The sequence below is a fragment of the Rattus norvegicus genome, chromosome 4, assembly GCF_021556685.1.
Source record: "Rattus norvegicus strain SHRSP/BbbUtx chromosome 4, alternate assembly SHRSP_T2T, whole genome shotgun sequence".
NCBI classification, from domain to species: Eukaryota; Metazoa; Chordata; class Mammalia; order Rodentia; family Muridae; genus Rattus; species Rattus norvegicus.
In genome coordinates, this window is record NC_141537.1 from 36812283 (window position 1) to 36838953 (window position 26671).

Genomic DNA, 26671 nt, shown 5'->3' on the forward strand with positions numbered 1-26671 from the left:
AAAAAGCCAAGTTCAGTAATTGAAAAAGAACTTAAATTGACTTTTTTCAAAGATACCATATGAATAATGAAAAGTATTAATTTCATCAAATCCACAAAGAAAGAGAAATAGAAACAATGTGGCATATCATGAATGACTAAGATCAAGAAGCAAATCCTGGCAAAGATGTAGAGAAAACAGAAACATATATACTATTGGTGGGATTGAAAATTAGTTCAGGGGTTGGGGATTTAGCTCAGTGGTAGAGCGCTTGCCTAGCAAGCACAAGGCCCTGGGTTCGGTCCCCAGCTCCGGGAAAAAAAGAAAAAAGAAAAAAGAAAAAAGAAAAAAGAAAAAATTAGTGCAGATATCACAAATAAATAAATAATATGAGGTCTCTTCTCCTCTTAAAATAACTAAATGTCAAAGTACTACACAATCCAAAACTCTTCCACACAGATATGTAAATGTCTGTAACAGATTAACCTCAGATACCTGTGCTCCTAGGTTTTCTTGCAGTAGCATTCACAGAAGGTAAATACAAGGTGATCTCAACACCCACTGATGGCTGGATAAATCTAAGTAACTGTGATAGACATTCGCAGGAAGGAATATCATTCTACCCTAGAAGGCAGGCAGCATTCAGAATAGACAGATTGAACTAGAGGATGCTATTGAGCTGAAATCAACCAAATAGAAAAAGGGGCATGATCTATCACTAGCCCACTTTGTAAAGTCAAGTAGCTGGCCAGTCCCTCCTTGTAGCCAGACCACTGGAAGACGGCTCCCACCTAGCCTGCTTCCAAAACCTGTTCTCCACAACATTTATAAGCACCCTCTGCCACTCTGCAAACAGGAATCCAGGAAACCGTACAACAGAAATCTTAGCTAAAGGCCTGAAACTAACACAGAAAGACTTAATCCGGAAGAGAAAGTAAGTATATGGCTTTATATGCTGTTCTTAAGTAATTTTTTTTTCAGAATAGTTGATACATTCTCCTGGCTCAAGAGACGCAAAATGCATTTCTGTGAAATCTCTGTTCTTCCTAACCTCCGAATGCCTCTTCCTAATGTTTCCATATCTTTCTGGAAATATTTTATCCTTGTACAAAGCCAAACATACATGCACCCTCTATCTCCACTGTTTTCTTGCATGACTGGCAACATAGAGGACTGCTTGCAGCTACTCTCTTACCTAAGGATAAATATTAAAATTCATCATAAATTTTTAAATGCCATCAGTATGATCACAGGATGATACTTTGTTTATACCTGTACCACCCGCTAGTGAAACTAGTGGTGACTTATATAACAAGAACCCTGTTAATAACTGGATTATTTATATTCTAATCCTTTTTTACTTCCTGAAAATGTTGCAGAAAACAAAACAAAACAAAAAAACCCAAAAAACAAAAAAACCTTATCCACACATCTGTTGAATAGTGTTTGTACCAAACTCTTAAGACATTTTTTTTACTTGGAAATATGATGACCTCATCCTCAAGAATTTTTAATAATTGGTCTTTTTAGTAGAGTGTGCTATGAAGGAGAATCTCAGGGCTGATCCCAGCTATGATTTTAATTGCTTTTGTTTGTTGTTTTAACTTGGTCATGAGATTCCTGTTGAGTGTGAACATAAGCCAAGAAAGTTACACTCCAGAACAGGCCCGACTAGAGAGACATGAGGTCACAGGGTGTTCAACGGGGACACGATAAAATCCAAACTGCATGAAACAGAACCAGTATATCACTTACATAATTAAGAGATGTTCCGAGTGCTAATGGGAGGTCAGAGGGAAGTTGGGAGGCAACATAGAGCACAACAGGAAGCAGAAGGGAGCGAGACGGAAACAAGCTGTTGGATGCAGCCTTTACTAGATCCATCAAGTCACCCCCAGGCTCTGGAAGGGCTTGTGCATGGGCTGAAGTCATGTGAAAAGAGGGAACTTCCGGGCCTGGGGGCGGGGTGGGGGGGTTAGTCATTAGATTTTATCATGACTGGAAGCTGTGGGAAGCACTAAAGTTGAGCTTACAAAATAAGTAACAGATGGGGTGTATTGTTACCCTCACAGAGTGGAAGTTGGAGATCCTGGGTTCCAAATAATTATGTTAGGGTGACAAGACAGCAAGGTTATCAGGCAAACTCACATTGGTATTGAAACTACTGGTCCTCTTTTCTATGATTCTGGTGAGGGGTGAAGGTAAAAGAGCACAATCATTATTTTTTTTCTCCAATAAATTAAGAGAATTTTCAGCCAGCCAGATGGTGGTGGTCTATGCTTTTAATCCCAGGACTCAGGAGGCAGAGGCAAGCAGATCTCTGAGTTCAAGACTAGCCTGGTCTACAGAGCAAGCTCCAGGACAGTTCCAGGTTCACAGAGAGACCCTGTCTCAACAAAAGAAAAAGAAAAAGAGTAGATTTTCATCTTAAGCCACTTTATCATAAAATAGCCAATGACCTGGTTTGTAGCTAGCAGACTTAGTCCTTTTGGTATTCATCGAATTCTCATTTGTGCAATCAAGAAAGTGACAGCCACTTTTTGATATGCAAATTCTTCCTCAAACTTGTTCTATCCTCTCTGGTCCTTCTATCCACTTCTTCCTCTTTGCTGTTAGATAATTGGTTATGTGGTCTTGAAAGATGGGATCCACCCTGATCCCTGATCCCTCCTGAAGAATAGATAGTGGTCAGAAGAGCCAGAGGTGGTCTTAGATACTCATCTGGGTTGCCAGGACAACGAGAGCAGTTGCTCTTACTCAAACTAAGCTATATTCATACCAGCTGCTCAAGGGACCATATTACTTCCTCCTACCTATGCCCTAGCTTACTCAGCTTCCCATGGGTGGAGGGTTTCTATTTGCTTGACTGCTGGCACTCCTAGACAGGCTCTGTAAACTGCATCCTTCCTGTATGTCTCTGCTTGCAACAGGCTGCTTCCTTCTATCTGTCCCACAAAAAGAAAGGGTACCAAGGGCACAGTTTACCCCATGTGAACATAAACCCACTCTACACTTCTGCTGGGGACAACATATGGTGACAGGGACTGCCAGCAGTAGGCCGGGATGGAGACATCTCAGAAGCCCGTGGCAGCTCCTTGTAAAGTAGGGTGGCGTCTGGGACCCTGAGAAGCAGGAGACACATCCCTCCAGGGGACCCGCCATCTGAAATAAGAGGCTGCCTGCAGTAGGCCGGGATGGAGACATCTCAGTAGCCCGCAGCAGCTCTCTGTAAAAACTGGTTGTTCCCATTTCATTTCTCCTAACCTTAGCCCTGGACAACTGCTGTATAGATTTCATTTGTGTGTGACTTCCTTTCAGTTGGCCTTGGTGTACAGAATTATTCTATTATATCTGACTTTTCTACTTCTTTCTCCTTCTGCTCTAGTGAATTCTGTGAAACTAGATCTTCCTTGATGTTATGATTCTCAAACAATTGGACATTGAGGCATAGGGGCACAGCACAGCACAGCCCTAATGGCCCAGGTGCATGCTGTGTGTCTCATCTTGGGAACAATGTAATAACTGCACAATAGTAGTTCCAGATTAATGCTTGACTTGCAAAGAAGCTTTAATGAAATTATAAAAAATGAATTAGAGCCAACATTGGGACCCTAAGATAGGAAAAAGTTATTGAAGTTAGGAATTAAGTTTTATGTAACTTCTGAGAGTGGTTCCTGGATAAGGAAGTATAGAATATATAAAATTATATACTAATAAACTAAGTCAAAATACTGGGGCTCTTACGAGAGTCATTGTGTGCAAGGAACAGAAAGCTTGCGGAACCACTGAGTTAAGGGTTAACTTGATTCTTTCTGGCCACTGCCTGGCAGCTTTTCCCATGTCATTTATCATTAGAGCTTCACAGGAAAATGTAAGTAGCTGACCTTGGAGCTTTGAGCTCTGAAGTATAGTACGTTAAAAGTTAAACTTTAAATAATAATACGTTTACAATTACTATTATTTTGGTCATAGGCCTAGGGATAGGGGAAGCTTGAAATTTTGGGGAATAATTATAATTCTTAGTTCTTTGTGGGATGTAGTTATTCTTTTGGATTTGATTTGGCTTTTTTCTACCTACTTTTGAATTATCAATAAAAGACTGGGGCAAGGGAAAGGCCGGAGAGAATGAAGAGAACATGTGAAGAGTGAATGAGAGAGCAAATGAGGGAGCGAATGTGAGAGTGAATGAGAAAACGCAGGAGGGAGCGAAGAGAGAGCGAGTGAGAGAGCAGGGGAAGAGCATGTGAAGAGTGAGTGGAGAGAGAATGTGAGGTGTGTATGAAGAGTGTGTGTGTGAGTGAAAGGAGAGTGCATGTGGTGTGAGTGAGATATGTGTGAGGTGTGTATGAAGAGTGTGTGTGAGAATGAAAGGGTAATGAACAGAGGTGTGCATGAGTGTGGGAGTTTGAGAAAAGAAAACCACAATAAAAAAAGCAGAGTGTGCAAGAGAATGCAGAGTGTGTGGAGCCTCAGGCAGAGAGAAAGAGAGAGAGACAGAGAGAGAGAGAGAGAGAGAGAGAGAGAGAGAGAGAGAGAAACTTTAAGCCTTGAAATTGCCTGTCAGTTTGTACCCAAAGAGTAGTCTGTGTATATTTATTATGCGCCTTCCAGATATCCCTGCTTCCAGTTGAGAACTCTGATCCTGTGTCGAGGCTGGACCCCATCACACATCCAAAAGGGTATCCTGCCCTATCCCTCTGTGAGGAGATAGAGTATGGAGATCTCCTGCTGTCTCTCCCTTGATGACTCTGGCAAGTAATTTTTTTCCTTTCCTCTAATGAACCTTACCAAACCTCTACTGTAAGAAATTTGCCCTGACTCTAATATGAGATAAGTAGTAGCCAAAAAGGCACCCATCTTGCATGACAAATGCCAATCTCCTAACCCACCCCACCACTGAAGAACGGTTTACTGAAGGAAGGACTTTGTGGTAAAGTAGCATGACCTGTCGATTTCTCACCCCTGTACTAGAGATTCATCCCAGACCAGCTCTAAGGCAGGGTCCATAGCCTTTCAGAACAATGTCACGTAATAAAAAGTCTAGTCTTACTGAAGCTACAGAGCAAGGGAGACAAAGAGACACAGCCATAATCCCATATGTCTTGCCATACAGAAACCAACACACACAACTACATTTTCAGACAAGAAAAGACAGGTGACCCCATTACCTTACAGCAGCAATGTTCTACACACGTTCCCAGTGGAAACTGAGTATTTGAGGCAAGAAGCATTGTTCTGCACTGGATAAAGCCAAGCCCCTGTGCAGGCAATTCGAGGAACTAATCAAAGCAATCAGAAGGTGTTTTCAGCTGTGCCAGATGAGACTTCTTTACTATAACAAGCATTTTCAGACTAGTTTCTGGGGTATATAAAATTGAGAAGGATGAAGCTGGATTTCTGCAAATGCCATAGGACATTTGTAAACAGGAAGGCTGGCATGACCCATCTGTTCCATATTCTTTAAACGTTTACCGAGGGAGGAAAAAAAAAGGATGTTACCAACTGGTATACCAGGCATAAGTCACAGAACAGCAACTGTTCCCACTTAGATAGAGGTCACTGCATTTTAAGCAGAGAAGCTGAGCAGGTGAACACAATCAGTCGTAGAAAATGATATTAACTTGGGACTTAGGAGTCTGAAAAAATGCATCTTAAGTTGCCAATAAAATATTTTCTGAATATGAATTTGCAATGAACTAGGAACCTAAGTCATTTGGAGACATATTACACCTTTATTTTGGGCTCATAGGACCTGCCAATACTTTGTTGATGGCTTTTAGTCAACAAGAGAAATCTCTTACAGAGATCTTTAAGAATGATTTGTTTTGATTTTTATGCAATGGGAGGATTATCTTTTCTGGTCCAATCTAGAAAGTCCCAGAGACCTGGGAGGTGAGATACTCTCAGAACTCAGTGTGGGTGACCTTAGCCAAAATGCCCAACATTGGAGAGACGGAACTCAAAGGAGTCCACTTCCAGTAGATAGGTAGGGCCCCAAGTGGAGAAACAGGCTTATCCACCCAGTCAAAATTTCTGACCCAGTCTTGTCTAAAAGTACTGTAGGGACAAAAATGGAGAAGAGACTGAAGGAAAGGTGGTCCAGTGACTGGCTCAACTTGGGATCCATCTCATGGGTGGCAGGCACCAAGGCCTGACACTATTACTGATGCTATGATGTGCTTACAGACAGGAGCCTAGCATGGCTGTCCTCTCAGAGGTCCAACAAAAAACTGACTGAGACAGATGCAGATACCTACACCCAACCATTGGACTGAAGTCAGGAGCCCCTGTGGTTGAATTAGAGAAAGGCTGGAAGAAGCTGAGAAAGAGGGTGACCACATAGGAAAACCAACAGTCTCAACTAACCCAGACCTCAGAGAAGTCCCAGAGACTGAGCCACCAACCCGGCAGCATACACAAGGCGGTCCAAAACCCCAGGCACATACAGCAGAGGGCTATCTGACCTCAGTGGGAGAAGACACTCTAATCATTGAGAAACTTGAGGACCCAGGGAAGGAGGAGGCCTATTAGGGGGGAAAGCACCATCTCAGAGGCAATGGGGAGGAAGAGTGGGATGGGGAACTGTTCGAGGGGGAACCAGGAGGGAGGATCAACACCTGGAATGTAAATAAATAAAACAATTTTTAAAAAATGAAAAAAGGAATGATTTGTTAACCATGACCCCTCTGCCACACCAAGAAAAAACAAAACAAATTGCATCGTCCATGTTGTTGATACAAAGCAACATGTGGTGGGTGACTAGAAATTACAAATCAGACTCTTTGTCTCCTTATAGGCAGTTGTGAGGGACTCACTAGAGAAGACTGCTCAGATATGGGTTTAAGCCAACAGAAAGGCTTCACTGTCAGCTGGTGTTTAGGACCCCAGTGGAGCACTAAGCCGTTCTCGGGTGAGTTTTAAGGGTAAAAATTATGTACTAGGTTGTCCTATCCCCATTAACAAGAAGAGTTACCCAGAAGCTGACCTGCAGAAGGCAAAAACCAAGGTTAGTATGTTGAGAGACTTTCCCAGAACTATGGGCTTTGCTGGAGTAGGCCTTTGTTTTAGTTTTGGCAGTGGTGTTATCTGTGTCAGGAACTTCGAGGTTTGAGCCTGTTAAAGGAAGCACAGGGAAAGTCAGCTTTTAAAACTGATTTCTTATAGGAACTACACCAAAAGTCAACCCTTTGGCAGACTTAGCATACTCTCTTTTGGTCTATTCCCGGACATAGAAAGAAGTACTGCCTAGTAGGAACCCTGAATAATTTATAATTTTAGCCTAGCTTCTTAAAATATCCAAGAAAGAAAAATAAGTGGCATCCTTTTGTTTACAGTTTTCTCTAACCTGAGTTTAAAAACTCAAGTTTTCTTCTTCGGAACTCAAGTTCAATCTGCAAGCAAACCAGCCTCATCCCTTAGGACAGTCAAAAGCCCACAGAAAGGAAACCGTTCAAAACGAGCCAGGGCCCCGCTCTTCTACTTTTCAGTTTAAAGGAACAGGCAAACATGGTGTAAGTTAAGCTTATAATTAAAGGATATTATTAAAGTCTTCTTATATTGTTACTTCCGTTATTATTATTGGGTGCTAGAATAAAATTCCTCTCTCCAAGTGAATGTCAAGTGTAACAGACTGTATACAAATGCAATGTTAAACGTTATGTATTTCAAAGGTCTAACTGCTTCCTGTTGTTTGCATAGGAATAACTGCCTTCCCTCTCTCCCTTCCTCCCTCTCTCTCTCCCTCTCCCTCTCTCTCTCTCCTTCTCCCTCTCTCTCTACCTCTCTCCCTCTTTCTCTCTTTCTCTCTTTCTCTCTTTTTTCCTTTCTTTTCTTTTCAGTACTTGGAATGGACCCAGAGCCCAGTGCCTTGGTTTCCTCACTGAGCTGTAAACCCTCAACCTTTCATTTTTGAACTGTTTTACAAAGTCTGTAAGTTACACAGACTGACCTTGAACTCACTCTACACTCCAGGCAGGACTTGAACATTCAATCCTCCCTCCGCAGTTGCCAGAGTGGCTGAAATGTTAATCTTGTTCCACTGGGGCCCAGATGAGCTCTTTATAGTTTCCATGGGACTTTTGCAGACAGATTTTAGCTCAGTCACCACGGATAAGATATGTCAGGTCAAACCAACTTTGTACACATACAGGTGGGTAGAATATCTATGCATCTTTTAGAGAAAGTTGCTGTCTGCAATGGGGAGAAAAGCAATTTTACTATATATGGGTTCTTAACTGCTTATAAGGGGCCCCAAGTTACCCTAACCTATAAAGATCAGCCCCTAGCAACAACTCAGCCAACCTCTTAAAGATTCTATACACTCTTCAAACAGCACTACCCACTGGAGAACAAGTGCTCAAAACATGAGCCTGTCAGAGACTTTCAGATTCAAATCATACTTCCCATGTGAGATAAAATCTACATCATGTACACCATTATACATGACAAACAGCCCTCTCCTCCCATTTCTTAGATTCCAATTTATTCTGTACAATGTCCAAGGTGGATTTACTACAATGTAGATGTGACCTCAAAGTCATTTTACTTTCAACTCCCCAGTTGCTTCAGAAAAGAACCTTCACAAGCTGTAACTAGAGAGAAGTCTAACAGTTTCTAGAAATGCCCAAGCCATTCCCCATTGAAGGCTAAATTCTGGAATAATTGCTTTTTTAAAAGTGATTATAATGTTGGGTTTTGCACAACAGAGATATTGTCTGGTATAGAAAACATAAAAACACAAATGACTACTCTTTTTGTAACTACGTCTGCTTTCGATATTTTGCCATACGTATCTCCAGATTTGAAAAATCAGTTATTGTTTGCTTATGTTTGTTGTTTTAAGGAACCTAAAGACACGGAGCTGATAATGTATTTGTATTTGTGCCTCTGGCTTTTCTGGTAGAATATTTTAACATAAGCATCCTCCTGCACTCATATCAAATCTTTGTAAGCTCTTAGCAAATGATACTTCCGTTGATGGCTGTACCGCCAATGTTTGTTTTCTAAAATTCCTGGTCTCACATAAAGAAGGCTGAAAACAAAAACTGCAGAGCCCTGGTGGTCTCCCGTCATTTCCTGCTCAACAGGAATTCAAACAACACAGATTCTTCCTGTCTTTTGGACTCTCCAATCTCTCCTTTATTAAAACTACTTCTCAATGGAGTCCTCGGTGTTAAATAAGACACTTGGCCGCATGTTCCTTCATATTCTCACAATGCTCAGCTCTCCCATGATGTAAGCATTCTTCCCTTCACTCGGACTCCTGTACAGTCAAGCAACTGCCCAGCCATCCAGAGGAAATCAGATCTGGGAATCCCCATGCTCAGCCGCCTGGCTTTGCAGAGCAACAGAGGTAGTGGCCCTTTCTCCGGTTTCCAAATTGCATTTCTTCTCTAACCTGCTATTTAAATTTAAACCAAAATGGATTTTCAATCACTCAAGCTTTCACAGTGTTATGAGGGAATTTTAAATAAGCACCTATTGTGCTGGTCCTGGGATGGCAAATTGTTTTCTGCTTACACAAAGCTTCTCTTCAAAGACAGAAAGCAGGAATCAGGTGGGAATGAGGTGGGTAGAGCTCTAAGAATATCTGTGCTCATTCAGTCCCCCGCCCCAACCACTTCTGATTAGAAGTTGTAGAGCTGGGTTGCAGCTAGTAGCGAGAAGTTTTTATAGTCTATTCTATCCCAGCCAGGAAGGGAGCAGGTTAGAAGATTCAAGCGCAGTCTTTGCCTAAGTCACTCTGGCCTTTTCCTGGCCCACTGTCAACCTCTCTTTCACCGGGATGCGAAGCTGGTAGAACAAAGCATAGTCAGCCTAGCCTGCCCTGCATGTCTATCTAAGACCTGGCTCAGACTCCCTAAATCGAACTAACAGGGCAGCTCTTTCACCCTCTGCCTCCTGGACACGCCTGAGCATGCTCCTGCTGCCTTGTGAGTCACAACCGCTCTTCTAGGGAGGCGCTGACTGCAAGTGGTACTTGGGCTCCCTTCCTGATCCCAGAGGTCAAGAGATTATAACACACACAGTGGCCAAAGAGGCAGAACCATGACCCAGAACCTCTGATTGCTCAACTCTAAAGCAAGCCTCGTCCTGGACTCTTATTAAAGGCCCTACTCCTAGGGGAAGGAGCAGGGTTAAGTCAGAAGGATGAAAGGGCAAGAAAGGGCAGGGCCGTTTCCAGAACCATCCTGACTTCTTCCCTGGCTGTTCTAGCCCGTTCCCTCCTTTCCTTGGCTTCGATCTTGTACCTTTTCTGTGCTTCTGCTTGTACATGGGCTCATCACATCACTCTTCTGTGAATTCCTCCCGACAGTTGCAGTCTGCATATGCTTCGTGTTTGAATTCCACAGAGAAAAACATTGTTGGAGGTTGAACTGTGTCCCTCAAAAACGCACACTCAATTCCAAACCCCTGGGGATAATGAGGCAGGCATGCTGGAAATGAGATCTTTGTAGATGTCATCGTCCTAAGATGAGGTCATAGTACATTAGCGTGGGCCTTAAATCTAATATGACCAGTGTCCTCACAAGAAGAGATCACATTCTGTCACAGAAAAAAAGACACATGGATACGTGAGAGAACGCTATGCAACATGAGAGACAGTGACTGGAATACATCATCTACAAGCTCAAGGGCATGAGGGATTTTGGGCCACTGCCAGGGGCTAAAAGAAACAGGGATCATTCTTGGTGTCTTTGGAGGAATCAGGCCCTGCCAGCACCTGATCAGAATAAATTCTGGTTGTTCTAAATCACTCAGCTTACAGTACTCCATTACAACTGCCCTCAGAAAATTAACCTATGCAGCTTGTTGTGGTGCCAAGCCAGCCCATCTGGGAATTCAGGCAGCTTAAACTCCCTTTTCACCCTTCACTCATACAGAGCAAGGACAGTTGGGCACTGTGATCCATTTGCAGCCACATAAGGAGCAACATACAAAGCAATGTCCTTATAGAAAAGCAGGGCCCTGGACAATGTCTGCCATTTTAGTCTCCTCAGCACCAACAAAGTTGTTTTAAATTTACTCCTTTTGTGAAGACGCCTGCCAAACCTGACCATATTCCACTCCAAGCTGTTGTTATTTTGCTTGCCTAAGTATTGTTTTTATGGTGAGCGATGTTTTTCATCCACAGTTTAATGGAAACATAAAAGGTGTGTTGGTTACTTTGCAGGCAAACCCTTGTGCACAAGGCTGAGCAGTCGTGTGAAGCCAAAGGCATGAACACCTCACACAGCCAGAGAAAGATCTTAAGGAGAACTAGTGATCTCACGCAGAAAGTTAAATGGAGCTAATATTCGTGCCAAGTGAGGTAAGAAAGAAAGATACATAGCCTGAGGCTCTGTATACTGTATAGACAGAGGAAACAGAATAAGGAAGAATGCAGTGTAAATCAAAACCATAATGTGTGCAAGTCTCTCTCTCTCTCTCTCTCTCTCTCTCTCTCTCTCTCTCTCTCTCTCTCTGTGTGTGTGTGTGTGTGTGTGTGTGTGTGTCTCATGTCTGTATGATTCAAGGTTAATAATGATTGTTCAACATGTGATAGACAACTTATGACTCTATCCCTTAGATGTGATTGTTATGTACATAGAATCATACAATTATTATTTGTATTTGTGTATGTAAGTGTGTGTGTACATGTGGCGCACAGATGCCACAAACAACACACACACGGAAATCAGAGGACAACTTGAAGGACTTGATTCTTCTTTCCACAGTGTGGGTCTTGGGGATTGAAATTAGACTGTCCCGCTTGGTGGCAGGTGTGCTAACCTCCTGAACCCTTTTGCCAGTCCAAATTAACTTTCCTTAGTGAAGAAACCATTTCTTGATATGCTAGAATTTATTTATGAATTATATATTATAGCAGTCATTAATATTTGTTAAAACCCTAACTATTAAGATAGAAACAGAACCAGGCATTGTAAGTTATTGACAGGCTTGCTGGGGTGTCACCTCCCACTTACCTGGATGTAATGTCCCTTGTGCATTTTAAAGCACTTGTTTCTCTTCATGTAATATAGTACACTCTAGCTATAGCAATGCAGCTAAGAATCTTTGAAGTTCTTTTAGGGTCTTATGCTAACAATGGCTGAGGACTGGATTTTCAATCAGATCTCTCCTAAATGGTCCCAGGATCTTTTATTCACCTCCACTCCCAGCTCTAACCCACTGTGGCCATCTTTGAAGAGGGGTGCTGCTTATCTTAGTTCCTCTACTTAGCCTTTTGGAAGATGGCAGATGGTCCCCTTGCACAAATTGCTAGATTCTCTAACATTAAAAGGATAGTTGGTGTACAGCCATCCCAAGAGGCAGCTGAGAGCAGAAAAACACTAGTTTCAATCAGAAAGTAAACTTCGAAGCTTTGCAGAGTAGACTAGAAGACAGGTCAAAACCCATTCCAAAAGGATTAGCCCTGAATGGAGGAGTGGGGAAGAGGCGAGTGCTATTTTTCTTGTGAGGGAAGACATAAGCAGAGGGTGAGGCATAAGAAAAAGAGAGACAAAGGAAATCTACATTGTACTTGCAGTAACACTTAAAAGGTGAGAGCTTGAGAGAACAAGAGTGGGGTATGTGTGCATGCGCGCGCGCGCGCACACACACACACACACCACACACACACACACACACCACATATACCACACCACACACACACACACACACATACACACACACACCACACATACCCCCAACACACACATCACACACCACACACATACCACACCACACACACACACACACACACACCACATACCCATACCCCCCAACACACACACCACACACACCACACCACCACACACACATACACACACGTGCACACACGGGGAGACAGAGAATAAGAGACAGACAGAAACACCGAGACAAATAGCACAGAAAGTTTGGACCACTGCTTTACCTGGAAAACTCCTCTTTTGGGTGCTTCACCAGTGGCAAGAAGCCATTTTAAAAAGACCCAAGCTGGGCTCTCCTAGCAGTGCTCTATGATTCTGCCTATAGCTCCAACTTATGAGGGTAGAAATTGGTTCTGTGTACTTTCTACCACTGTCACCCAAAGCAGACATTTCATGCCCACTATAGCATCCACAGTCACATAATCGGTACTCTAGGGATAGCTTTCATAATCATTTGACACAGCTTTTGAGTCCATTGCCTCAAATTACCAATGGTCATTTCTTGTTCAATGTCTTCTCTTGTCTTCAATTGGTGCAGCAACATCATCCCCCTGTTGGGATACTCTCTCGTGCCTTGTGTAAAGGTTGTCTTTGTATTATTCAAATGCTGGTTTCTGTGCAGGCAGACATTTGACTGAGTACAGACCAGGACTATGGTATTGTTGTTTTTATGAAGTATCACTTGTCTCAGTGTTGGTGTTTTGTAAACATCTTCTCCATCACCTTTTTATTGTTTTAGTAAAGAGCTGAATAATCTACAGCAAAGTAGGAGAGGATAGGAAGAACTTCCAGGCAGAGATAGGAACTCTGGGAGAGTCAGAGGTGGGAGATTTACCAGCCAGACATGGAGGAAGGAACAAGTGCCAGGACTGAAGGAGAGGTAACTAATGGGTCACATGGCAGAATTGAGATTACAATAAATGGGTATTTAAATTATATGAGCTATTGGGAAATAGCCTAAGTTAAGGCCTGGGCTATAATAAATAATAATTATGTCTGTGTCATATTGTGCAACTGGCAAGTCTGAGACAGTCTCGTGATACTCCCCCACTTAGGCTGATACATGAATGAAGGGCATTCTCCACACAGATATAACTTCCCATTGTATTTTGATCAATAGATTCTTTTCCTCTCTTCCCTGCTGCTGGTGGCATGTAGAAAGAAAAGGTGCAGTCCACGTTGAGAAAGATTTTCATTCCACAACCATGATAAGTACAGTTGAAGGAGGTATAGATGTGTTCTTAAACATTTATATTATAAAATTTTAGATGATGAACTTAGTATAAATGACCATAAGATGACTTAGTCACACCTTCCTGCATGTCCTGGGGGAAACTTGCCTGTTACCGACAAAGCATATTAATGGCCTTTGAGAGTCTGTGGGATCGATATGCATGGGCAGGCTGATGGATGATCCCTCGTCCTGAATGCCAACATTACCAACCTCAGCTCAATGGTATAAGAAAATGAATGCAACAGAATATCTATAAACCTATGTCTGCTTTAATTCCAGCAGAGTCACAACTGAAATTGTGTCTTTAAGTTTAGCAAAATTGGTATGAATTTTGAGCCACAGAATTATAAGAAGTTAGTCAAGAGTGGAATAGTTGACTGTGAAAAGCTTAAGGGACTGGTTTCAGACCTTAACAAAAGGGTGATAATACACATTTTTCACATTATTAGACAGTTAGCAATTATGATAATATATCTTCCTTATGTTAAGTCTCCTTTGACAGATAGGTAAATAGCCATTTCACATGGGTCCATGCATTTGGCAACACACTTTAAATTAAATTGTTCATGTAGAGAATACCTTTAAAAAACCGTTTTAAGGTATTAAAATCCTCTCTTCAACCACCTTCAGAAAAAATGAAGCATGTATTCTCTTCTTTTTATAGGAGTATTTAAATGAGGAGGTGCCATACTGACTCAGGATGTGGACATATTGCTAGCCGTAAACCCAGAATAAAGTTGGGCTTCACACATTTTCCGTGGGGACCACACTTGGCCAATGGCTACATGACAGATGCCAAGTGTATAGAATTGACCACATAATGTAGCCTCATTAAGATAACTATTACTCTAGAAGCCTCAATATCTGAAATGAAGACAACATTCAGATTAATCTTGACAAACGTAAAGATATAGCGAAGCAAGCACAGACAGTTTGCAGTTACCTGCTGGGATCTGAGAGAGCTCACTCCTTCGCCCTTTGCCAGCCCCTTATGGGAAATGGGCTCTGAAAATGGCCTTATTGGATAAGGGGGGATTCAGGTATGTCAATTCGATGACATCATTTAGAATGTTACAATAGCCTGGAACACGGGTTTAGCTTATCCCAAACTCTGCATGCCAATGGTCTAATAGCTTCATGAAGTTTGCAGAGTATCAGAACAAAGAAAATAAGAAATCGAAACACTTTTCCGAATACATTGGTGTGTACACAGGTAAGTAGGAGTGCTATTTGGTCATGTTCTTAACTTGTTGGTGGAAGCTTCCAGAACGACTTACCAAATAGTCACAAAGGTGGAGCAAGTGGCTAATTGAAGGGCTGAGAGAGCCAGAGGTATGTGGCCCTGCATCTGCAATATTTCAACATCTCCACAAGGGCTATTGTCCGTTAATGGACTTCGTTCAATGAGTGCATGACTTCTCAGAGTCGTTAGTGCACAGCAGATGAGCTGAGTGGATCCTTCCCTTTGTAGTGAACTCAGTGCTGCCAGCTATGTCCCAGCAGCACACACAGGTCAAACAGTTGTGACATGTTTTCACTTGTGTTACCATTATAGCTGAGTTTCTGTCATCTAGAAAGTTCCCTCATGCTCATTTGCAGCCAATCCGTATTCCCTGCTCTCTGTCTCCATCATCTTTCCTTTTCTAGGAAGTTTGGGCAAGTAGAACCACTCACAATATGTAGTTGTCAAGTCTAGTGTCTTTTACTTAGCATACTGTTTTGGGATCGATCCATATTATTGCAAGTATTTTGTTCCTTTTGTGGAAGAGCAGTATTCTACACAGAGACAGAATGTAGTTTGTTCCTCCATTTGCCTAAGGCTGGGCTGTATAATGACTTCCAGTTCCGGGCTACGATCAATGATGTCATGAAGACATGTGTTAACGTTCTATGACTAATAACCCAGGACTGAATTGCAGCTCCCTATGCTATGTCTATACCTCACTCTAAATAGTATGTTTTCCTGAAGTGGCTTTAATCCTTTACATTTGAGAATTTGCTCCAATGCAGTCCTTTCCGTCAAGTTTCTCTACATCCTCACCAACAGCTGGTATTGAGAGTCATTTTCACTGCAGCAAATCCCATGAATATGAAGTGGATCCTCGTGATTCTGAATTGCACCTTCTGTTGGATAATGATATCGACTATATTCTTATGTACTTACTACATAAGAAGATAATTTCTTTGTTGAAATGCATTTTCCTCCCTTTTGAAACTTTATTGAAACTTTAGAGTACAGAAATGCAGCCTATTTTTATAAACTGATCAGCTGTCCTGTAATATTGCTAAACTTCATCGTAATAGATTTTTAGATTCCTTAGGATTTTCTATGCCGAGAGCATGACCATCCTCCCACTTCACTTCCTCCCTCACATTCCTGTTCTTCTCTTTGTGTTGGTACCCACTGACACCTCCAGCACGGTGTTTGATAAAAGCAGCTGCAGCCTTCCTTGTCCTCACCTTTACAGGAAACTAATGCGGCCTTTCATCCATTAGGCTATCAGCTATGACTTTGCTGTCAGCCCTCTCACTCTCAGAGTAAGGAGGCCTAGTATGTCCACATTAAATCAGCAGTGGAGTTCCAGCTCCATTCTGTTGCTGTGAAGAAACACTTTGACCAAAAGTACACTCAGGGAGGAAAGGGTTTATCTTGCTTATACCTCCAAGTTACAGCCCACCCCTGAAGGGACTCAGAGCATGACGTCAATCAAGGGTGTTAGAATTTCCAGATGCTTTTCCTGCTTCCACTGGGATGATGATTTTTTAAACCTCCTTTATGCCATTACTGTAATGTATCCCGATAACTGGCATGAGCTAGATTATGTTCTTAAATATGTTGTGCTTGTTTATATGTATAATCCCCACATTTTGCTATTTGTTTTTATGGTATGGTATTATCTTCATACCTGTGTTCCTGAACCTAGTTTTATAATTCTTCCGAAGACTCCATCTGGTTAGGGATTGTTGCTGTAAAATTATAAAAAATGACACTTGGCCTGGTTCCTGCTCGTTCCTACTCCTGAGGATCCGCACACTCTAACTGTTTCTCTGTGATTGCTTTCACACACCATCCCCTTGGTAGTTGTTACCACACCTGAGAGTCACATAGCCTTCTGCAGGCCATGGTAGCATGGCCCCATACCATGTTAGCCCCAAGCATTCTATAGACTAGTACGGCTTCCTGTCACAAACTCTGTTCATAGTCCCAACACCCAGTGAAATCATTACTCAACAGACTGGAACCCAACAAGCAGATTTATGTGTTAAATGTTCAATGTACAATACATCCACACAATTAACTTACAACCAATTGATAATATATAATTGCCCACCTAGATACACAAAGCCCTGTACACACCCATCCCTTAAGAATATTCATAACAACTGTAAAGGTACAGAGAAGAATCTTAACATCTGCCTCCATGTTCTCTCTGCTGCTTCTCTTCTTTGCTCCAGTTTTCTCCTCTCTCTAAAACCTTTCTCCTGCCCCTCCTGCCTTCTCATCCAATGACAGGCCTTGTCCTAGCTTGCACCTGCCTTCACCTGCATGATGACATCATCCTACAAGGGATGGCGGCCTCCTGAAAGGAATTGGGAAACTTTCTGAAAGAGTTTTAGTATTGATCTGGCTTCTTCCTTTAAAGTTCACAAATGTAGGCCTCTGGGCCTGGGTTTAATTACAAATTAATTTTTTTTTCTTCTTAAAGATCTAAAAATCCCTCTTTCTCTTTTTCTTCCTCTTCTCTTTCTTCCCTTTCTCTTGCTACTCCTATAGGTTTTCTTTTTCTTGTGTCTCAGTTTCTCCATGTAGCCTGAATTGGCCAGAAACATACAATCCTCCAGCTTCAGCTCCCAGTTGCATACCACAATGTCCAGCTTATTTCTTGAATCAAAGATGAGCTCCTGAGCTGCTATGAATAATACTGTGGGAGATTCTCATGAAAATGGCCGACCTGAGTTGATGAGTCTGTGTTGATGGTTTTGGCAACAGGCAGAACACAGAGAATGGCCCTTTCAATAGAGGCTACTATTTTAGCCTAGAAAAGGCAGAGAAGAGAGAGCCATTAGCATTAGCCATTAGCCTTCTAAAAGAATGTGTGGTATCACACCTAGGAACACCAGGAAGGCAGGTCTAGCCTGGAGGTTTCTGTTTGATTCTTTACCACTATTCTTGTCTCCAGTCAACCTTTTCAACCTCTCCGTCTGCCTTTCCTATGAGAGAGTTGGTAAAGGGCCCATGTATGGAAGAAGGTAGGATTGTCTGACTGTCCCTTTTTTAAGGCAAGAACATGGAGAAGACAGCTACAATCTCTCTAGAGTCGACTTCTGGGCCTGGCACACTCTCCCTCCCAAATTGAGGACAGAGGTGACAGCTGTGGGAAGACTCTGTTAGCAAAATAGATATCCCTCAATAATTTTAGAGATTTCTCCAGGGAGCCATAAAACTGGGAAAAAAACAGCCTATCATCTAAAGAACAAAGACTGTAAACTATCTAGCGAAGGAAACAGGAAAAATATCTAAAAGTAGTTTTGGTTAACAGACATTGAAATGACAGTGTCACTCACGTACCACATACTCTGTGTCATATACTGTGCTTCTAGCAGACACTGTCCATTTCTCACGGAAGCTGTGGTGTCAGGGTCCTAGCTGCTTCTTTCAAACTGAAACTGAACTTTAAAAAAGAAAGAAAAAAAATCCAATAAAAAACTTAAATAAATAAATAAAATTAAAAATAAAAAGAAAGAAAGAAAAAGAAAAGGAAAGACCATGACTGCTCCTATGGTGGAGGAGAAGGTTTATTGTAGATAAAAGGAAGAGCATAGCCAAACGCAGGGACATCTTGCAGAGTCATGGCTCTGAACCATGTGATGAGAGGGTTGACAGAAAGGAAAAGGGACAGAGGGGAAGCAACACAGCATCCAGGAGGGCAAAGGCACAAAAAAGATGCTGGTAACCAAAATGTGGGGATTATATAGGAAAGAGCCTCCAGGGGATGGGCAGCCCAAACCCTTGGGCTGAAGAGTTCAGGACAGAGGATGAAGGTTACCAGACAAACCTGGAGGCCAGGTCTCTTTGATATGTTAAATAGGCACTTCAGCTGTTTTGTCCTGGGTTTGAAATTTCACAGAAAACATTCAGATAAAATCATGCCACAAAACAAAACAACAGTAAGAACAAAAACTCAAACAAACAACACACACACACACACACACACACACACACACACACACACACACACACACGAGCTCGCGCGCGCACATCAATAAAAATAACCAATGGATGGATTCCTCTTCTTGAGGAAGATATTGGCTTGTTAAGTGAATATGTCCGCTATCCCAGAGATGTTGCCTGCTGTATAAAATAGTGGTCAACTATAGAATTCCTGATTACAATAAAAAAATTAGTAGAGATAGAGGTGGGGGGGGGGCGTTGTTTCATATAAAACAATTGGAGCTTTTAGACCATGCAGGCAGAATAGACTATCATATGTTTATCATAAATAATTACATACTCAACCCCTTCTTTTTGTTTTTTTGAGACAGGGTCTTTCATGTCGCCCTAGCTAACCTCAGATTCACAGAAGTACACCTACCCCTGCCTCCTGAGTGCTGGGATTAAATGCTTGCTCCACTATACAACCATAAATCTTATTCTGAACCAAGTGGGATAGCCAGGCAGGCAAGCCAAGAGCGGTCTGTGGAAGAGCATCTAAACCTCATTAGCAGTATGCTACACATGTCCAATTACTCCCCTATTAAACGCCTGTTCATCCACCCAAAGAAAATACTCTAGAGAAGACAGAATAGTAGATGTACTCACCGAACACGGAGAGATTATTTGAAATAGGTATTTCTTATTTTTCACCATCCTAGATGGAGCCTCATTCACACTGAAACAGCTATATCGAGTAACTGAATAAAGGTAGTAAACCAGACTTCACACTGATGTTCCATTAACCTCCACATCAGATGTTCTTAAGAAAACAGACACCAGAACAAGCCAGAGCTGGAAAGGTTCGGTATGCTAATTATGCAATTCCTATTCTCTCCAGGTTTTCTTCTGCCAGCTCTCCCACCACTCCCCTATCCTACTCAGAACATGTTCTGTGTTTCATTGTAGGGTTGAAAGACCCCGTGGCAGTACAGAGACTTTGTGGATCTATTTTCCTGAGCACACCAACTGGGAATGGTAGGGTTGAAGGGAAAAGGGCAAGGCCATTGTACGTGAGTGGAATGGGAGCTGGTGAGGTCATTATTAGAGACAGTGAAAGGACAGTGATGAAAGATATATCCCATGACTTGAAGGCGAGAGTCATAGATGGCTTTGGAGGAGCAAGACAATGGTTCTGCTTCAAGAAAAAGGTCTAAGAAAGTAAAGAAGTGCCAGGACATACAGCTCAAAGGTAACACTAGATGGAAAAAATTATCTCATCTCTGGGATTCCGAGACACTGTGCCAAGAAGACTGACATGGCTCTGAGAAGTGGCTTAGCCTGTGAAGTTGCTTGTCATGCACGAATGAGAACCTGAGTTGTGTGTAGAGGTGAAGACAGCAAGATTCCTCCAGTTTCCTGGACACCATGTTCTCAGGGAAAATATAGCCTTTTACAAAACCCATCAAACTGATGAACCAAAATGTAAACAGTTCCCTTCACTAATAAGTCAGCACTAGAAACATGAGATCATCTGGGCAAGAGGACCCAGTGGGTCTTCAACTGAGCTGAGGCAGAACTCTCTGCCCAGTTAGCTTCAGGCGATCTCAGAATATAACTCAATACACTTGTTGAGAACAAGAGTGAGGATTCTCCATTTTCTTGGGCTCAAGTCTGTGTCAGGGGTCCCTAAACACAAACTGAAAGTCGGAAGCCCTGATGGTGCAGAGGAAGATCCCTGAAAAGACTCTGGGTACCAGCAAGGAAAGGAACCGAGTTAGAAGCCGTGAACAGCCCTTAAGAGAACTTCTGTTTTCAGGTTTTTCTACTCTTGGGGTAGGTAGTGATCCAGCTGCTGTGTGGAAGGACACATGGGAGAGAGCTGCCTCCCCTTTCAGGCCTCCAGCATCTCCTATCCTAAATCCTAGAGCTACTGACGTGTTTGTTTTTGCTTTTAAGAAGAGGTAAGCTTCCAAATGGAAAAAGGTCTTAATCCCAGCAAACAGGACTTTTAAACTTACTGAAAAAAGTTCCCCAAAATGTAAAGAGGAGGATGCAGAGGCAGGTAGCTCATTAGGAAGAGCAGGGGAGTCTGACCTCCCATCAGCCATCACCCAGGCTGACCTGAGGTGTGGGGAGAAGGCAGGCCTCAGGCAGAGCAGCATCTCTGTAGGAGACTACCCAACAGGAGTATCACGAAAACTGAGGAGCTGGCACTGCCCACCTTGCCTATCTGTGGAAACCAAGGACAAGCAGGAGAGTAGGTAAGAGGGGTAAAGAGACAGAGGGAAAGGGAGGGAGGGGAGTGGGGAAGGAAAGGAGGGAGGGAGGAGGTAGGGAAGAATGTAGGGATGGAAGGAGGGAGGAAAGAGGACAAAAAAGAAAGGGAAAAGGGGGAAGGAAAGAAGGAGAGAGGGAGAAAAGAAAGGAGAAGAAAAAATTCAAGAGAGAAAGGGATAGTCTTCACTGTACCAAAGCTTTGCTTCTTTCTTTCTTCCTTTCTTTCTTTCTTTCTTCCTTTCTTTCTTTCTTTCTTTTTTTCTTTCTTTCTTTTTCCTTTCTTTTCTTTTTTGCCCTTGATCCATTTTCTGTTGCCTTGCTGTTTCTCTGTATCCACCAGTTAATTGGGAGTTCATACATTGAACACATAATCTCAGTTTGTCATTTGCTTGCCATTCATCAGTCATTAATTTTTTTTTACTGTCCCATGTAATTTTATACAAATTAACTTATTTTCTTGTTTATGAACTCTGGTGTTTATAATCCTGCTAAGATTTTTTCTTACCATGAGATAATAGTAAAAAATATGTTCTAGTGTTCCTTCTATATGTTCTTTTTGCATCTGAGAAATCTGAAGAGATCTTTAGAAGTATGTCCTGTCCTGTGGCTCTTGGAACCCCTTCTATTCATCCCTAACATTAATATGCAAAGTTGCCATCTATCCCCTGACCTACAAAGGTTTTCTTGGACCACTGCCACCAGGATAATTGGTCCTCTTTCTCACCTTGCTGAGGACCTGATCCTTGCTCTATGTATGTACCTGTCCTCCCATCATTCTTTCAAATACTCAAGCAGTGGATTGAATAGAATGTCAGCATCCTTATCCCTTTTGCAAGGGACAGGCTGATGCTATTGGTCCAGTCAGTTTCTAATGTTCAACTTCAGCAACGGCCTCAGAACACTACAATGTGATCTTAACGCCTCTTCAGTTTAAACAGGGATTATCTTTTCAATTTCAGTTGGAAGACAAAGTGCCTCTCAAGGTGGAGGGAATTAATAGTCATAGAAATAGCCACATAGTATGTTTCCTTGGAGGAATTCGATAAGGGTGTTGCCAACTTGATCTGCCTATCTCTTGGAATAAAGTACATTTAGAAGTAAACTCCCTTTAAGACTCTCAAAAGCCTGTGTTATCTACCACCAAAGGTTATGAGGATGTCCAAGGTCTGTGCTCCTTCCTAAATTCATGTTGATGTCTGGGGACTATATAGCTTCTGGGGGCCATGTTGATGTGAGCCTCCTGTACTGCCACCTGAGGCCATGTTGGGATTTGTGGTCCTACTGCATCAGGCTTACGTGTGTGTGTGTGTGTGTGTGTGTGTGTGTGTGTGTGTGTGTGTGTGTGTGTGTTGGGGGGAGGATGGGTTGATGTCTGTGGCCACTGAAAGCTAGGCTAATGTTGCCACCTGAAGCCATGTTGGTATCCATGAGCCTTGTTGTCAGGAGCTAAGTTGGTGTCCCCGGGAGGCCATGTTGATGTCCATGGTCTATACTGTTGCTGAGTGCCTTATTGATACAGTGGTCTGTACTGCCACCAGAGACCATGCTGAGGCCAGAGACCATGTGCATATCCACGGTCAGTACTGTCTCCTGAAACTGTATGGAGGTCTCTGATCTCTGCTTCCACTGACTATAAAGCGCAGAGAAGCTACTTTTGCAGTGGTGTCTGATGAATGAAAGATGACAGAGATTTTTCCCCCTTTGGCTCAGAGTTTGAGGATAGAGTTCATCATGATGGGGAAGGCATGATAGCAGGGGTGTGCGGTGGCTAGTCACATTGTAGCCACAGTGGTAGTCAGGGAAATGAATGCTACTGCCCTACTCACTTTTACTTCTTTTGAAACCCCACTCCATTGGATGGTACCACCTACATTAAGGGGGGAGTCTTTCCCTTATCTAATCCTATCCAGAATCACCCTTATAGACACAATCACATTTGTTTCCATGGTGACTCTAAATCTTGTCAAATTAGTAAAGAAGATTAACCACCACAAGTGCTAATGGTAAAATATTGGGAAAAACACCTTAATTCTTGCTTTTAAGGAGCAGACAAGCTCATGTAGAAAGACTGAGAGAAAAAGGGTATTAATCAATGTATGCTATGGTGGCAGATGATTGTCACTATGAAAATCAAATAATGCAGACTGCGGGTGTGAGGAAAATAGCTATCATGTTAGTTGGGAAGACCTTTCAAAGGAAAGGACACTATTAGAACAGAGAACAGATCAGGGGAGGCCATGAATGGGGAATTCCTGAAATAGGGAATAGCCAGGGCCAAGGGAGAAGACTCTGGTTAATGTGTCTAAGGTTGAGCAAACGGTCAGTGTGGTTAGACATGTACAAACATGGTGAAGAGGAGAGACACGGTTACAGAGGCCTCTCCTTATAAGCCATTAGCCAACTTTTAAAAAGCCTATTTTATATCAGCCAAATAAGTTCAAAGAAGGATTTCACACCTAAAGAGTGAAACAAACAGGGAACGGACAGGGCACATTACACACAGAGAGAATGAGTTCCAATTTCATTGTAATCGAGTTACTCCAGTAGGGTGCAAGTTGGCCTCTGTGGGTGCAAAGTCAACAGTCTGAGGCATCTTTTTCTAGAAGGCAGATTCAACCGAGGACTGATCAACACAGGGACAATCCTAACAGTAAGCTGCCAGACAGCAGCCTTGCTACAGCCTAAGTTCTCCAAAGGTCTGGCAAAATCCTTGGTCTAGATGTGGCATGTAGCTGAGGTCAGTGAGTCACCTATGTCAGTGTGCCTAGCATTCTCATGGGAGGAGGATTACACTCCATAGTTTTATCATAAAGTATGTTAACTTTTATAGCAAAGCTATGGGAGCTACACCGGAAGACTACCCAATTTCTACTTTCCAAGCCTAGCTCTAGCCACAGCATGAGGAGTTGAGTCTAAGAGAAATGTTCTGTACAACACTGTAGAAGTGAATACCAAAGACTGAAGAAGGCATGGCCTGAGTGCCGTCGTATATACTCAGGGAGCTGAGGCAGGAAAAATGGTGAGTTCAAAGCCAGCCTGAGTTACACAGCAAGAACCCATCTCACAAAACAAAAACCAACTGCAAAAGTAGGAATAGATGCAAAGAGATTAGTTATGAGTTATATCTATGAAAATACTAGTTACTAACCGTCAATGCAGTTCTGGAAAATTGTAAAAGGTGGTAAAAGTCTCTGTAGGTCATGAAGGTCTCACACTGGGTAAGAACAAGCCAAAGAAGTTAGTCTGAACCTGGGCTTTGGGCAGAAGCATGACTTACCATTATCATGGAGACATCAAACGTGGGGGTGAATAGGCATCAGTTTTGAGGATTGTTTTGATTTATCCTTTTATAGTAGAAGTGGATTCATGAAATGTGAGTTGTTTTTGTTATAAAAGTGAATTTTCTATTCTCTCTCTCTCACACACATACACACAAAGTATGGTGTTCTCCTCCATGTTATGATGCAACAGGACGCTCTTCATTACATGCCTACCCATGACACATGATTTCCTGAGATCCAGAATGTAGAGAAATACATTTCTTCTCTTTAAAAATTACTCTTATACACACACAAAAGAGTCTGAGAGCTGGCCTGAATAAGAAAGTTTGATTCTTAAATACATTACATTGGGGAGCCTATTAAACATGGATATGTTTTGTAGCAGACAGGTACTCAAGACTAGAGGGTAGAGAAAAGGGCAGTGATAAAATCTGGTAAGAATCATATAAAGAATCAATGAAGTCATGATACTAGAGGAGACATCCAGAGAGGAAGCAAAGACAGAGAAACTCTCTTGTGGACTCAGCCTATAGGCTCTCTGGTGTCAGAGGTCAGAAAAGGAGGATGATGTAGTCAAAGACACTGAAAGAAATGTTGAATCTTAGAGGAGGAAAGCAGGAGATGATTTCCTGGGAAACAAGGGGCAATTAAATATCACGAAGGGGAGCTATCTGTTCTCCAAACACTGCTGAAAGATTTAGTGCAGTGAGACCGAGTTCGTCCATTACCTTCTGCTGTTCCCCACATTTCCTCCCATTTGAAGGACATGCACCTAGAGCCAATTTTCCAGTTTGTGCAGACTGCATGTTGCCTACAGAATACAGCTGCTGCTTCCTTAAAGAACCCCATTTAATCCAGGATGACAGGGCTCTACTGCCTGTGAGCTAGAATAGACCATGTGACACCGCTCTCCCCCAGGTTGGGGGATGAAAACAAAAGGCACACAATGCAGAATTCTGGAAAATTCTTTAGGAGACTAGCTAATTCATCTGGCGTAAAGTACTCACTTCCCTCAGCTCCCCTCTTCCTACTCGAGACATGTATGATCTGGTTAAAAATCCATCCTGACACCAGTCAGAATACAGGCATGGTTTGAAGAAAGTGTTCTGGGATGTTAGAAGGAGCCTAGACTGCCAAATAACACTCCTAATTTGCATAAAACATGGTGTTACATCTAGTCTTTGATGTACTGTAGCTATCTGATCCTGGATGATATGCTAACTGTATATTCCTTGTCCACGGTGCTTCCTGTGAAAGCAGCACAATGGGAATAAAATGGCAGGCCCTGGTTCCAGAACCATCTTAGCTTGTGTACACTTTGGTCAAGCTGCTTGACAGTTCTTCAACATTCACTTTGTCTGTAAAATATGAGTAGATATAACCTCCACTCTTCCTTTATAACTACATGTTATTTTCTTCACTTATTATTTTTCTTGGTTATCAGTAAACTCTTCTGCCTATGCTACTTGAAGTGAATGTGACTAGATTGATCCCCAGGTCCAGATTAGATCAAGACTGTGGTGTGTGTGTGTGTGTGTGTGTGTGTGTGTGTGTGTGTGTGTGTGTGCATGTGAGGGGGAGTAATACAAGCTACACTTTTAAAATTTGGTATTCTAAAATAGAAAATGTTGTACCTTTAAATGGCTGCCTGGTAAAACAAGAAAACACAAGAATAAAAAATTTCAATTGTAAACGGAGGCTTGACACCACTAGAGACCCCACCAGCTCCAGAGAATAGAAGGGATCCCATAGGTCAACTTTAGTGGAAGCTGGCCTCAAGACTGTGTCAGATCAACAGGGTTAACTATGGAGAGATATGCATGTGAGAGAGCATACCTTTTGGGGTTTAAACCTTGGCTCTCATCAGACCACACCAAGCAAGCCAACATGGTTCCACATGGAGAGGTTTAATGAGAGAATAGAAGAGGGGAGAAGAAAAGGCTGGCCATGAGCATGTGGAGGGAAGGGGAAAGGGAACTGGGGAGAGAAGGGACAAAGGGGAAGAGGGCAAGAGAGCAGAGGAGAGAAGAGAGCTAGTGAGGAGGGGGACAAGCAGCCCCTTTTATAGTCAGGC

General features: G+C 42.4%; 1 long non-coding RNA gene across 3 annotated transcripts; it reads right to left on the bottom strand.

Moving 5' to 3' along the window:
- Window positions 1-5143: 5143 nt before the first annotated feature.
- LOC102550307 (uncharacterized) lies at window positions 5144-26671 on the bottom strand. Of its 3 annotated transcripts, XR_015686369.1 has the most exons (5): window positions 26434-26671; window positions 18455-18557; window positions 10230-10524; window positions 6965-7092; window positions 5144-5437 (listed from the first exon to the last, which is right to left on the bottom strand). It is a non-coding gene; the product is annotated as an uncharacterized LOC102550307 (long non-coding RNA). The 3 variants fall into 3 exon arrangements; XR_015686370.1 differs by lacking the exon at window positions 18455-18557 and having other exon boundaries at window positions 26434-26667; XR_015686368.1 differs by lacking the exons at window positions 5144-5437; window positions 6965-7092; window positions 10230-10524 and adding an exon at window positions 17122-17921 and having other exon boundaries at window positions 26434-26632.